At 39.5% G+C, this 14,576-nt stretch overlaps 1 long non-coding RNA gene across 1 annotated transcript; it reads left to right on the top strand.

Moving 5' to 3' along the window:
- Window positions 1-478: 478 nt before the first annotated feature.
- On the top strand, window positions 479-799 carry LOC122129299. Its single transcript, XR_006151755.1, has 2 exons — window positions 479-577; window positions 709-799. It is a non-coding gene; the product is annotated as an uncharacterized LOC122129299 (long non-coding RNA).
- Window positions 800-14,576: the final 13,777 nt, after the last annotated feature.

Here is a 14,576-nt window from a genome sequence, read left to right as displayed (position 1 = left end):
ACATAAATAATTGTGTTCGGTATTTCATCATATAAAATTAAGGTATTTAAATTGAAGTTCATATGTTTTTGTTCCTCTGTCATTCACTTGTCATTTAAATTCTCAGTGTGAAGAATATATGTCACCCTAAAGCCTTACCAGTGGGGATGCTGTCTGAATATATATCCCCTAAAGCCTTACCAGTGGGGATGCTGTCTGAATATATATCCCCCTAAAGCCTTACCAGTGGGGATGATGTAAAAGGAGAGGTGGCTCAGTGTGATTGGTGTGAAGGATAATCATAACTGTATTCATTTATCCAAGCTATTCTTCAAATCAAAGTATAAAATAATCGTATGTTGATGTTAAATCATGTTTCAATCCTGTAATCGGTATTTAACATATTTTAGGGTTATGGTTGTTCTTACAATAATACAGCTATTATTTTACTTTCAGCTTTTTCTGTCTATCCAAATGCATCATTGTATCATACCACTTTCATACTATAGTTGTCATGGTAGAATTGTTAGTTGTGTTTTTATGGTAGAATTGTTAGATGTGTGTTTTGTGTGCACATGAAGAGTCTGGGGAGTTTAGTGTTGGGTTGGGCTCTGAGTCTGGGGAGTTTAGTGTTGGGTTGGGCTCTGAGTCTGGGGAGTTTAGTGTTGGGTTGGGCTCTGAGTCTGGGGAGTTTAGTGTTGGGTTGGGCTCTGAGTCTGGGGAGTTTAGTGTTGGGTTGGGCTCTGTATCGTGACTTTCACTACTGGACTAAATGTCATCATATGATTTGTGCTCAATAAAAATGATTTACTATTTTACTCTACAGCTCAGGTCTGGTCTCTGGTCTTTAAGGGGTTGATAATAACATACAGTTTGAATCACTCTTAGGGGAGACTTGACAAATATATTAACCATTGGCAGTGATGCAGCCAAACCTTTCATGTCAACTTATCACTGGATACTGTGTGGACACAGCTAGGGACCATGTAGGATGTGTGTGTGTGTGTGTGTGTGTGTGTGTGTGTGTGTGTGTGTGTGTGTGTGTGTTTAACTGTTCAAGTAAAGGTCTGCAATGTACAAAATGAAGAGTAGTGAAAAATACTGTATAAGTGCACTTACATAAACTTATAATGACTTATAATATTACCATTATAACTTTATTATATAGGCTAAAATAATCATTATAAATAATGCATCTGACTGTAGAATCACACACTTCGTCACATAAACCTTCATAATAAACCCATTTAATTTAGCGTGACCATTCTCAGGTCTGGGCTCCAGTATTCAGACTCCAGCTGTTGCAGAAACAAAGGTGTTAATGAATGTCAATTAAAGGTGTTGATGGTAGTGATGTCACTGAGACTGGTGATGACACTAATGGTGGTTCTGCAGGAGCTGGTTATGAAGAAAGCTTTTCACTGTTGAGTACACACTAACTATGAGTCATGTGTATAATACATGAAGGCTTTTCACTGTTGAGTACACACTAACTATGAGTCATGTGTAGGATTGTAAACATTTCTACAATACACATTGGACATCATTTCTCAATGATGAAATTAAACTTTACATAGTTTAGAAGTACTGGATATGAAAAAGCCTAATCCTTGGATCAGTTTATGGAAAAACCTATAACTACTACTGACCTCATTTACAAAAACATCAGCAACCAGACAATCAAGATATTCAGATTCAGTATTCTGAATCCATCAAAAGGTATGAACATATCAATAAAAAGACCATTGATCAAAAAAAAAAAAAACTGATGAACCATAAGAGCAAAGAAAAATAAACAAAACCAACTAAAAGAAACTGTTTAGGGATTCAGTAGAAAAGTAGATCAGAGTAGATTTAAGAAATGCATATTACGTTTAGAAGTCAAGTGTTCTGACTATAAGGTCACGTGTGCTTAATAACACCAAACATTATTTTCACAATGAAGCCTTTACTTCTAATGCCTTGACTCTATTATTTTGACTCCAGCAGTATCAGTAAGGTGTTTATGTGTATTATGGTCTGTATACTGGGAATTGTACTGGCTATGAGGGATACTGGATACTCGCCGCTTCAATGCTGGATAACTGAGAATGCTTTCCTAACGACTTCCAACAAATTCTAGGAAGTGGAAGGGGTGGGGGTGGGCAGGTCCCAGAAGCGTCTACACTCCAAACACAAGGTGCGTTCAGGAGGAACTGGGAAGTTACAACCTCCGAGTGGGAGAATACACTTGTCGAACTCGGAACACACCACCGGGGAAATGCACTCTAAGAACAGATGTGTAGAAAATATCTGTATGTCTAAATAAGGACAACACAGTCTGTGTTATTTCTAACACATTACTTTTGTTTAACTATGTAACACAGCATTTGTGGAAGTTTTGAAACAAACTTTGTGTTACTCTTACACAAAATCAACATGTGTGTGTAGACTTTTATTAATATACAATTCAAAATAAATGACTAGCAAACAGCCATGACTACAAATGAGCATACATTTTATTATTACTTTAAAAAGGTACACTGTTAACCTACTCACTTGCGCTGCAAATCCCTACCATGCTACAGTATAATTAGCACCTATCTCAGCAGATGTGTACAATATGTTTATTGTTGTGCCATATTTTAAATCTAAATTTGTTAATTTCTCTAGAAATTACTAGAGGAAAAAAAAAATCTTATGGGGGAGCATGCCCCCAGACCCCCCTAGTTTTGCTGGGTCACAGGAGAAATAATAGGTTCTATCAAGGGGCTTAGCCCCCCCAAAAGTGGGAACCTATAGATTCGCCCCTGGTCTTAATGAAATGTCTGTAACATACTTTGGTCAAAATACCTCAAGGATCAAGCAAAATAGCCCCCTTTCTCTCTCTGTCTTAAACAGCCCTGTTCAGAGCGACCTGTTTTGAGTGTTTATTGCCAGCTCACCCCACCTCTCAAATAAGTGTCAATCTGAGAGCGAAACGGTTGCACCTTAGCAATGCTTCTTAAGTGATACAAATATTTGTTTTAATTACATTTTTGATATGGGTTTCAAAATTGAGATCTGAGTCAAATATGACACCTAGGTTTCTGGCCTGGTGCTTGGTGTTAAGTGCTTGTGTTTTTAAATGTGCAGATATTTTGTTTCTTTCGGCTTTTTTACCAATGACGACTAAAACCTCTGTTTTATCTTGGTTGAGCTGGAGAAAGTTTTGTGACATCCTTACATTTATATCAGAAATGCAATTTACCAAGCAATCAATAGAGCTGTAGTTGTTGGGTGTTACAGACTGTTACAGGTCATACAAATGTTTTTTGAACCGAGGTCTCCGAGGGCAACAAAGTATTACTGGCCAGTTAGACAGGTCCTAGACCAGATTAGGACTGGACCAGCGAGGCCAGCCCAGTTTTCAAGTCTATCAATAAGGATATCATGATCGACAGTGTCAAAGGCTGCGCTCAGATCCAGAAGGGCCAGGACAGAGTGTTTTTTGGAGTCAGCATTAATACTGAGGTAATTTACAACCTTTACTAATGCTGTTTCTGTGCTATGATTGGAACAAAAACCAGATTGGAAAGTGTCAAAGGCACAGTTAGCATCTAGGAAATTATTTAACTGTTTAAAGACAATTTTTTAACACCGTAAAGGAAAACCACAGATCAGGAAATAACACTTATATATATATATCTGATGTGCTTGCACACAATAAGAAATACAATACCATTTACAGAAATGTTTTCTTTTGAAACTGTATGTAAAGATGGCATATTTATTGATGAGCAATGTTAAGTATTTTCTTTAGCGTGTTGGTTTAGGAAGGAGCCACCGGACGAGACGATCGTTGTAACAAGACAAGATTTTACTGGCAAATAGTAGTAGCAATACAGCTTTCAATGTAGTGCAGTCAAGAATGTTACATCAGCACAACATCTAGAGCTGGAGAAGGCGCGTTCTGCCAGCTTCAGAAATTGTTCAGTCTTTTAAGGCCCAGCCCAGTGATGTATCCATGTTATCACTCTGGGTCCACGAGGTACCCACAAGGTACCCATGAGCTGACCACGAGCTGGTGGCATGATCATCTCGTCCAATCCGGGTTCAGTAATAACACACGATTTCTTGTAAATGCTGGCCCTGTCCGTTTTCAGAACTTCTTGCTGTCAACAATGTTTCTCTTGAAACTTAGTTTCAACTGCCTTTAGCACAGTGCATTCGGTCCCTGCTTGACCTGCTGACTGTCTCTGACTGACTGCTCTTCTTTAAACAGGCTCTGGTCTCTGTAAAGGCCTAGAGACAATTGTATTGTTATGGCGCTATACAAATAAAATTGAACTGAACTGAATTTATCTTACACGACACAATTATTCAGCCCTCATATAATATCCCTGTTTTTAAAACCTTCTGTTTTCATGGCCTAAAGTGGACTTAAAACATAATTAAGCCTAAAATTACCCTTAATTTGCTTCAGCTGTGATGCAAACATAATCCCCACCCATGAAAGAAGTTTAACACTTATGGCACAGCTATACCTGCCTGGCCGTGGGAGAAATACACGCACACACACACACACGCACACACACACACACACACACACACACACACACACACACACACACACACACACACACACACACACACACACACACACACACACACACACAGCTTAAACCTGCCTGGCCCAAAATCCCAAATTTAGCAACTTAATTTAGGACAACTAAGACCCCCCCACCCATGTAACTGCAAAACACCCACAGGATGCCCTGATGAAGTGCTTCAGTGGCAACTATAAGACGAGCACGAGCATAAGATGAATAAACAAGGACTCCAAGACGTACTCCACTCTTGACCCCGAGGAACATCAAAGGTCAACAGGAATATGCCAAAAGGAATTTGGACAGTATTGCAGAGTTTTGGGAGGCGGTTCTATGGACTGATGAAACTAAACTGGAACTGTTTGGACACATGGTTTGGACACATGGACCACTATAAGTGTGAAAAGGACTGTTGATTATGGAAGTAATTTGGTGACTTGCAAAGCTTATGATCGGTAGCAATTATTCATTTATTGCAGAGTACGATCATGGTCAACGCAATCCTGAAAAGGGGAAAATAATAAAATTAAAGCGGATGAACTGTAGGAATGGTTTAAGTGAAATATATGAATATTTTTCCCTTTGTCTGAAAGTTAGGAAACATCTGGAATTCAATTACATTTTATTTATGTAGCACCAAAACAATACAATTGTCTTAAGATGCTTTACAGAGCCCAGGGCCTGAACCCCCTTAGAGCAAGCACAGTGACCACAGGGGCAAGGAAACACATCATATGTGGACTGGAGGACAAGGGTGTGTGTAGCAAATGTCAAACCGTAGCAAACCAGGGGACACACCAGGGGACACAAACCAGGGGGGACACAAGGGACACAAACCAGGGGACACAAACTAGGGGACACAAACCAGGGGACACAAACTAGGGGACACAAACCAGGGGACACACGGGAGAACTGCAATGAAAGATGCATGTGTGAAGAACACAAAAGGAAACTGGGCGCTACCCACATAAACAGCTGTGCTGCTCATCAAACAAATGCATGTTCCTTACCGATGTGGCACCATTTAAAAGGGAAATAAACAGGCTTTCCAACGGTATACGATTTATTGCAATGAAGCATTGTTAAAACAAAGAAATAATCTACCAAACACAAATGTCCTTACTTTTTGTGCTATGTTTATGTAAGTAAGTAAGTAAGTAAGTAAGTAAGTAAGTAAGTAAGTAAGTAAGACTTTATTTATATAGCACATTTCGTACAAGAGTTGCAGTTCAAAGTGCTTTACATAAAATCAATAAAAGCAATGACCTGTGCGAGCAGCAGGGTTCTATTATAACTTTGAGGCTCTTTATTGAGTTTTTGCTACGAAAGATGATTGCAGTAGTCTAGTTGCGACGTAATAAAAGCATGGATTCATTTTTCTGCATCTTGGAGGGATAGGGCCTGTCTGACTTTTGACAATATTGTGTAGATGAAAAAAATTGTGTCTTTGAGATCTGTTTTATGTGAGTCGTCTCGGCTGATCACTAAATAGAGATAATTACATAGAGACTAGCGATCCAAGTGCTGGATGTTAATGAGATGTCATCACCTCTGAGTAGATGGCTGGATAATATCATTCTCAATTGTTTAGGGCCTAATAAAAGTATACCCACTAAGCTTTTCCATAACTCTACTTACCCTTGTAATAGTAACCTTACAAGCCGTATGTGTGTGTTTGAGTGTGTGTGTGTGTGTGTGTGTGTGTGTGTGTGTTTGAGTGTGTGTGTGTGTGTGTGTGTGTGTGTGTGTGTGTGTGTGTGTGTGTGTTTGAGTGTGTGTGTGTGTGTGTGTGTGTGTGTGTGTGTGTGTGTGTGTGTGTGTGTGTGTGTGTGTGTGTGTGTGTGTGTGTGTGTGTGTGTGTGTTTGAGTGTGTGTGGTCACACTGTATGCCCACTAGGGTTAGGTTCCCTTCTGCCCCCCCCCCCCCCCTCTCCTTTTTTCTATCTCTACCTGGCCCACTCCAGGCAGATGCCTTCTGCTCCCTGCCGGCACTCAAAATGCAGCCCACAGCCTATGCCTACCTGGGCATATAGGCAAATTGCTTATATAATAATATAATAATCAGCAGCTCTATTTCTGTGATGATGACATGACGTCATACAAAATTGCCCCACCAGAAATTTCGGGCTAAAATCGCCACTGCAGCCAATCAAATGAGAACAAGTGAGAATCTTGTACAACAAACAGCCAATCAAATGAGAACAGGTGAGAATCTTGTACAACAAACAGCCAATCAAATACAGCACCACCCTCTTTGTTAACCTGTTCTTCTTATTGGAGATTCTGAGTGACCAAAGCCAATACTGGTGATTGTTTCTACGGCTTCCAGATATTTGTGACATTGGATTTACTGCTGTTATAACCAAAGGAATGTCATGTTTTTAAACAGCTCATCATTGACCATCATAATTTATTTAAAAGTCTTTATTGAGACAGAAGTCTTATCCCCAAACACCATTGTATGACTCACTTTTGGCACTTGATGATGCAATGTGGCCCCCTTGTGGCCCCCTATGGTACATGCAGTTCGAGGGGAAACATGGTCCCTTGGAACCACAAACTCATGTAGTCAGTATTTTAATCAATATTTCAAAGACTGCTTTGGCTGCTAAAAACCAAGTTCAGAACATGTTTCCCTGAAATGAGGTGACCCCTGAAGAGTAATATAACGGTACCCAAAACCTTTCCAATTGGGGTACAAAGTCAGGAGTCTGTGGAAGGAAATATGATTGTTTATTGAGAGTGTGAACTTGGACAAACAAACAAACATTTGTAGTGTACCTTTTTAAAGTAATAATAAGATTAATGTTAAGTCATGGCTGTTTGGTAGTCATTTATTTTGAATTTTATATTAATAAAAGTCTACACACACATGTTGAAGAGTAACACAAGTTTCTTTAAAAACTTCCACAAATGCTGTGTTACATAGTTTAACAAAAGTAATGTGTTAGGAATAACACGGACTGTGTTGTCCTTATCTAGACATACAGATGCATTAAAAAACGACACAAATTGGGTTATTTTTAACACATTTGTTCTTAGAGTGCATTTCCCCGGTGGTGTGTTCCGAGTTCGATGTGTGTATTCTCCCACTCGGGGGTTGGAACTTCCCAGTTGGTCATGAACTCACCATGTGTCCGTTCGAAACGGGCTACAATGCTGCCTATGGGCCGAAACACACCAAACGCGTTTTTAAAAACGGGATACTGGCAAATGCATTGTTTCCTATGGTACGGCACGCCTTGCGTGTGCGCCTTTTATCCGCCGCGCTTTGCGTCTTTCTAGCGTTTTTTAGGTGCGCTTAAAAGTTGAAATATTCTCAACATTTCAACGCAAAGCGCGGAGGGGCACCGCTCATCAATGTCACACTCGGCTCAGGCAGGTTGCGCACGCAGCTCCGCTTCATAGGCGCCGGGCATCAGCCTGGTGCCCCTGCGGATGTTTTGCCCTCCGCACTTTGCCAAGGCGATTTTGAAGCTAGGCAGCGCGGCAGATAAAAGGTGCACACTCAAGGCACGCCGTACCATAGGAAACAATGCTTTTGCTAGCGTCACGTTTTTAAAAACGCGTTTGGTGTGTTTCAGCCCTAAGGCATAGAACGTGTCGCGTTTTGACGTATCCACTCTGTTAACAGGTAGGCGTATACCTTCTGCCTACCTGTACAGCGGAATAATAGCTAATATAAAGGAATGAACGGACATTCAGACGTTTGTCTCTTCAGCCATCAACCTCGTGGCATTGTTTATTGTAGAACTCACAACATGCTGCTCTCCGTGAGAGTCAGGTAACAGAGAGAGAGAGGGTGAACATCCCCCTTTATAAGATCCCATATGAGCGCCTCCTCCTGGACAAATATAATTACATACATTCATACACTTATCCACTCTCGACACACTCCTCATTTACCTTCTACCCGCCTTTTCCGATAGAGGAGGTCACTGTTGTGTATTCATATTGCCACTAACGCTCCCATGATCCTTCATGTCATGGGGGAACTATAAAGGGGCTGCGCTCCCCACTCCCACCCTCTTGTACTCTGACTGACTCTGCCTTCACTCCACTCTGCGCTCCTGATGAGCCAGGGCTGCCTGTACTTACTAGTTAATAAATACCAGTAACATTAATAGTAGGGATGCACCGATACCGATACCAGTATTGGTATCGGTGCCGATACTTCGTTAAAATACTCGTACTCGTACTCGTTGTTGAATTGCCGATACCAAGCACCGATACCACTCATCAGTATTTCACTGCATCAAACTGGCCGGGCTATGCTGACACAAAATGTGATTTATTGTCCTACCTGTCCTACCATTCTCTGCTAGACTAGTAAGTAGCTTATTGGCCGTCTTGTGTTGCATTTGCTTGATGTTTGACTGTGTTAGGAAAGTTTGTCATAGTGTCAAAGTATTTCAGTATACAGGTTTCGCTAAATTTAGCTGCTAGCATCTCGTTAGCGATTAGCAATTCCGTTGTCCTATATATATATGGGCCATTCTACCGAATTGGTGCAAAGTCAGGTTGGAAATATATTTTGAAAATTTGTATGTTTTATTCCCAAAACTTTGTCCGTATATATATTGTACCATATCCAAAGCACACATATCTAGTAAATTAACTGCCAATTTTTATATTGTATTTTCAGAATGTGTTGGAATGTTTTTCCTCTCCCAAAAATTGTCACTACCGAAACATAGTAATAAACTATAGTAAACACGTATTATTATTAACCTGTTCAGATTGTGTTTCCTTCCCTTCTCTGAAGAGTATTTTTTACAAATATTTCTTGAAGGTTTTCACAATGAAATCAATACAAATTAAATTTTTACCAAATTTCAAAGTTCAATTTATACAATTCATCCAAATCTAAGTGCAATATTTCTTTGTAAAATGCAAAATATTGATCATATTGATTCCAGAGTTGATGATTGATGAAATTGAACATACATTAAACCAATCAGTATCATAACATTTTAGTTGATAACTCGATATACATACTTTATTTTTTACAAAACATCCAGTGTTTCGGTAGTGACTGCACTGTTTCGGTAGTGACTGTACTGTTTCGGTAGTGACCACAGTATTTTGTTTGCAAGGTTGTATCATATTTCCTCAACCTTATTGCTTAATCTTAACTCATACCATGCTTTAGGTTGGGAATATTAAAAACACAAATGTTTTGTGCTTTTGCTGTCTTTTCCTCCATGATTTTCTGACTTTCTTTTGCTCCCTGTTGGATAAATCACTGATACATTTCAACTCTCCTTCTTCCTTTCGTTTCTTATTTCTTTCTCTTTCCTTCCTTAAATATTCTTGGTGTTTCACAGGGTCATCCCTCACTCTTTGTCGGTATTCTCTCAGCCTCTCTGCTCCACTTTTTCCTTTTGGCATTTTGGTGTCTTATGATTCTTTCTCTCCTGAACAATTTCAGATAGAAATCAGCATTATCTATATGTTTACCATTTAGTCCACATAACACATTTATTTCAAAATGATGGGATTGAACTACTTACCATTCCATTTTGTCACTACCGAAACGATCATGTCACTACCGAAACTTTACCATATGTTTTGGTAGTGACTGTTTCGGTAGTGACTGTTTCGGTAGTGACAATTCTAGCTAACTTTGAGCATAAATACATAATTCTAGCAAGCACAAGGCTAGCAAACAAATCTTTGAAGAGGTGTACACACAAACAAACATAATACTTTGCAAAAAAAAAAAAAAGTTTACTTAATTGAAGAAAATATGTGTTCGGTAGTGACAATTCTTAAGGTTACACACTGATTTTCAGACTTTGGAACACATTCATATCAAAAGTATGGGATCTAGCTACTTACCATTCAGCCATGAGGGATAGGGATGCAGTATCACTGATTGGTTATAAATGCAGGGGTGTGGCTAAAAAATCAAAAATATTTTGAAAGTGTTATTTACAGACATTGAAATTTAGATGCCAGGGTTGGGGACAGCTACTTTCCAATAGAAAGTACCCTATAAATGATGATTTTGTATATATTTAGCTTATCCCTATCTCATTTAATGTCTTGGGTTTAAATAGACCATAACATATTCTTAGTAAATATCTATGTCTGAATACTTAATTGTTTTGTAAATAGTTTTTCTTGTTGTGGGACCACACTTTGCACCAATTTGGTAGAATGGCCCATATACACAACACAGAAGTTTCTCCGGTTACATAAGCTATTTTGAGTGTAGGTTTTGACCAATCAAACAGAGGCATTTGTCAGTTACGTTCTACAAAGAAACTCTACTATTGATAAAAAATAAAAAATAAAAACAATAGAGAGTGTCTGGCTAGAAAGCATTACTCTATGGATTTGTAATTATGCTATTGGGGGTAAAAAACTGTGAGATTCAGTGTCGTGTATGTGAGACATGAGGAATATTGAAAATCCGTGAGACAGCCAGTGGCGTTTCTACATTAGGGGCACGTGGGGCACTGCCCCACCAGATCCAGATGACGTTGTTGTGCAGAAAGCTCAATCTGTGCTTTGGGGCAAAATATATCTTATTTGATTTAATATGCAAAATAGCGTAAATGTGTGTGTGTGTGAATAAACTTGACTCACAAGCATTATAGTACTGTTTTGGAGTAATGTGTTTCTGTCTGTGTGCTTGCTCTGTGAAATGCTGCTCTCCGCTGTCCCTCTCTGCTCTGTGGGGCAGCGGCGCAAGCTTAAGACTGTTGCTATGGAAACACCAATCAGCGTGAACCACACAGGCCAAGGTTAACATTGGGAGATGGGGCACTTTCAGATGAAAATCTGCCTAGCAACTCAACTTGAATATTGCGAAAACCGCGAGAACTGTACCCCGTGACCAAAAAAACATACAGTCAGATCATATGGGGAGGATCAACATCATGGCACAGCTAGATAGTGGAATCAGCGGAACATTTTAGGGCACAAATAACAGACGGAGGAGAATCGTTATGTACTGGGGAGGCCGATCGTGCATAAAGCTCTGTGGGAAGTGCGAACTGGGCCTGCGTGGTCACGACGAGTCAGCCGACTCAGTAAACCCAGGCATTTTAAGTCGGTTTTGAGACGATGTGTGAGGTCGACACCAGGTTGAAAAGACACTACGATTCGGTGAGTCAAACTTGTTACAACAAATTGCTTCTTTTTTTTTGAGCTGATGGATGTATCAATGCAATCTGCAAAGTTTTGTTCATTTAGCAGCATGTTTTGTTGCTGTTATTTGTTTCAGTTGTGCCTTTCACTTCATATTGTATGCCACAGGTGTGCCACAGGCTTAATAAATAATGCAAGTTATATGTGTCTGTCTAATCTTTAGCACTTATTACTAGCATCAATGTCCACGCGTGTTATAACAAGCTAACGAGATGTCTTGCAAGCGGCTAAACTTAGCTAAACCAGTTGAAATTTGCTTACTTTGTTTATGACAAACTAGCGACTCAACAACTTTCCTAACACAGCAAATAAGTTACTGAATAATTGTAAGAGTATTTTTCACTCTTACATGTTGTTTTGGAGAGGAACCACCATACGAAGCAATTTGTTGTAACAAGATAAGCTTTACTGGTAGATACTGACACAATACAACTCGCCCAACAGACAATCAAGTACAGTCAAGCAAGCTGAAGAATGCATTCTGATCTGATACAGGGGATGCTCAAACTTTTAAGGCCTAATCCAGTGATGTCACTCTGGACCCCTTGGCCACCCATCTATCGATCTTAAGATTGTGAAATACTGTCTCGTCCACTCTGCACATAGTAATAACACATGATTCTTGTGGTATTTTCCATTTACAGAACCTCTGCTTTTCATCTGCTTTTCATCTGCTGACACATCTTTATCGTCTGAAAACTTTCCCTTATCTGCGCCACAGACTGACCACTTATGATTTCTCTTTTGCTGCCCTCTGTCCCAGTTTTAACTTGCTCTCTTGTCTGGCTTTACATTTTCCACGTGAATTTAACTTGCTGTCTCCGACTGATTTTTTCATTTGATATACTTAATTTGATACATTTGACAATTCAAATGTATCTTACATAGTCCAGCAGAAAGTAGCCCCCTAGCTGGCGGCTCCAGAAACTCCATAGTGTTACTTTAACTTAAAAAATGAGAATAATCACCAAACAATCACCAAATTGCCTGAATCAGACGGCTCTAGAGGGTTTATCATCGCTATACGATATATATATGAGATATTCTTAAATATTATAATGATCTATTACCGTTTATAAAACAATTGGGTTCTATTGAATTATTTAGCTTTTTCTGATTGGACGAGAGACGTTCCATGAGTTGGAATATCCCAGGACATCCCAACTCAGACTTTTCACAGCTAATAATAAATCACTCCACGATGAAACATTCTATAGCACGTTGATACAATTAAGCGATAACCGTTAATTCAAAGTTCTTATAATTCCAAAAGACGTTGACAATGGAACTATTTTTTTGTTACGGAGAAACAATGGCGAAATATATTTTTTTTAATCAATAACTTCGTGTTAAAATGTTAATTGGTTGACTATAAAATTGTTTTATAAAAGCAATATAGTCGGCCTCGTGGCTACAGCCGAACACCACCCGTGGGAATATCCCTTACCTACCCCACTCGCACTCGTACTATATTGCTTAAATAATGAATAATCACATTCTATTTCAATACCAGTAGTTTTCATTAAATGGGAAATATGTAACTAGAAAATGCATTTCCTGAAGGAAATACCAGTGCATGAAATGCAAAAGTTAAGAAAGGAAGAAGAAAAGAAAGAAGAGTGAAAGAAGGAAAGAAGAAAGGAAAGAAGAGTGAAATAAGGAAAGAAAGGAAAGAAGAGTGAAATAAGGAAAGAAGAGTGGAAGAAGGAAAGAAGAAAAGAAAGAAGAGTGAAGAAAGAAAAGAAGAGTGGAAGAAGAAAAGAAGAAAAGAAAGAAGAGTGAAAGAAGGAAAGAAGAAAGGAAAGAAGAGTGAAAGAAGGAAAGAAGAGTGGAAGAAGGAAAGAAGAAAGGAAAGAAGAGTGGAAGAAGGAAAGAAGAAAGGAAAGAAGAGTGGAAGAAGGAAAGAAGAGTGGAAGAAGGAAAGAAGAGTGGAAGAAAGAAAGAAGAAAGGAGAGAAGAGGAGCCTTGGAACCTTGGCGCAGGTGTCAGTGAAGCACAGGTGCAGCCAGTTTAATGACCCTATTATGATGTCATAATGGCCCAATGTAAGTCAATGGTAAAATTTGTATTCGTTTTTCTTCAATATCTTAAAAAGTATAAAGTGAAAAATACATAGCATAAGGGTCCTTTACAAGACCTACGCGCATAAGTTTGAACAGAGTTTCTAAGTTAAGTGGTTCGAGCTGAATTAAGTGCAGAAGTCGGTACAAAGAATAACTAGAAAATGCATTTCCTGAATTAAATACCAGCGCATGAAATGCAAAAGAATAGAATAGAATAGAATAGAATAGAATAGAATAGACTTTATTTGTCATTGTGCATTGGATACACAACGAAATTTGTTTGTGCAACCACTAAAAAAAGTGCAGTTGTGCTGGGTGGAGGGTATGAGGGTTGTGTGATTGTTTAGTTCTGTGATGGCCCTGGGGATGAAACTGTTCTGCAGTCTGGAGGTGCGGGCTGTAGTGGCCCGGTAGCGCCTGCCAGAGGGTAGCAGGGTGAAGAGATGGTTTGCGGGGTGAGTCTCATCCTTCAAAATGCCACATGCTCGGCGGAGGCAGCGTGTCCTAAAGATGTCGTCCAGGGGAGGCAGTGGAAGTCCAATTATTCTCTCCGAAGACCTTATGACCTGACTGAGGGATTTCCTGTCCTTGTCTGTGCAGTTGACATACCATGCAGTGATACAGTATGTGAGGACACTTTCAATGCAACAGTGGTAAAAAGACTTAAGCAGCTCGGAAGACAGGTTGTTTCTCTTCAGTATTCTCAAGAAGTAGAGCCGCTGCTGTGCTTTCTTGACTGTGGCGGTTGTGTTACTCATCCATTTCAGGTCCTCTGAGAGCATAACCCCCAGGAACTTAAAGCAGGAGG

This window comes from Clupea harengus, unplaced genomic scaffold (genome assembly GCF_900700415.2).
Source record: "Clupea harengus unplaced genomic scaffold, Ch_v2.0.2, whole genome shotgun sequence".
NCBI lineage: Eukaryota > Metazoa > Chordata > Actinopteri > Clupeiformes > Clupeidae > Clupea > Clupea harengus.
This window is presented reverse-complemented; position numbering and strand designations above follow the sequence as displayed.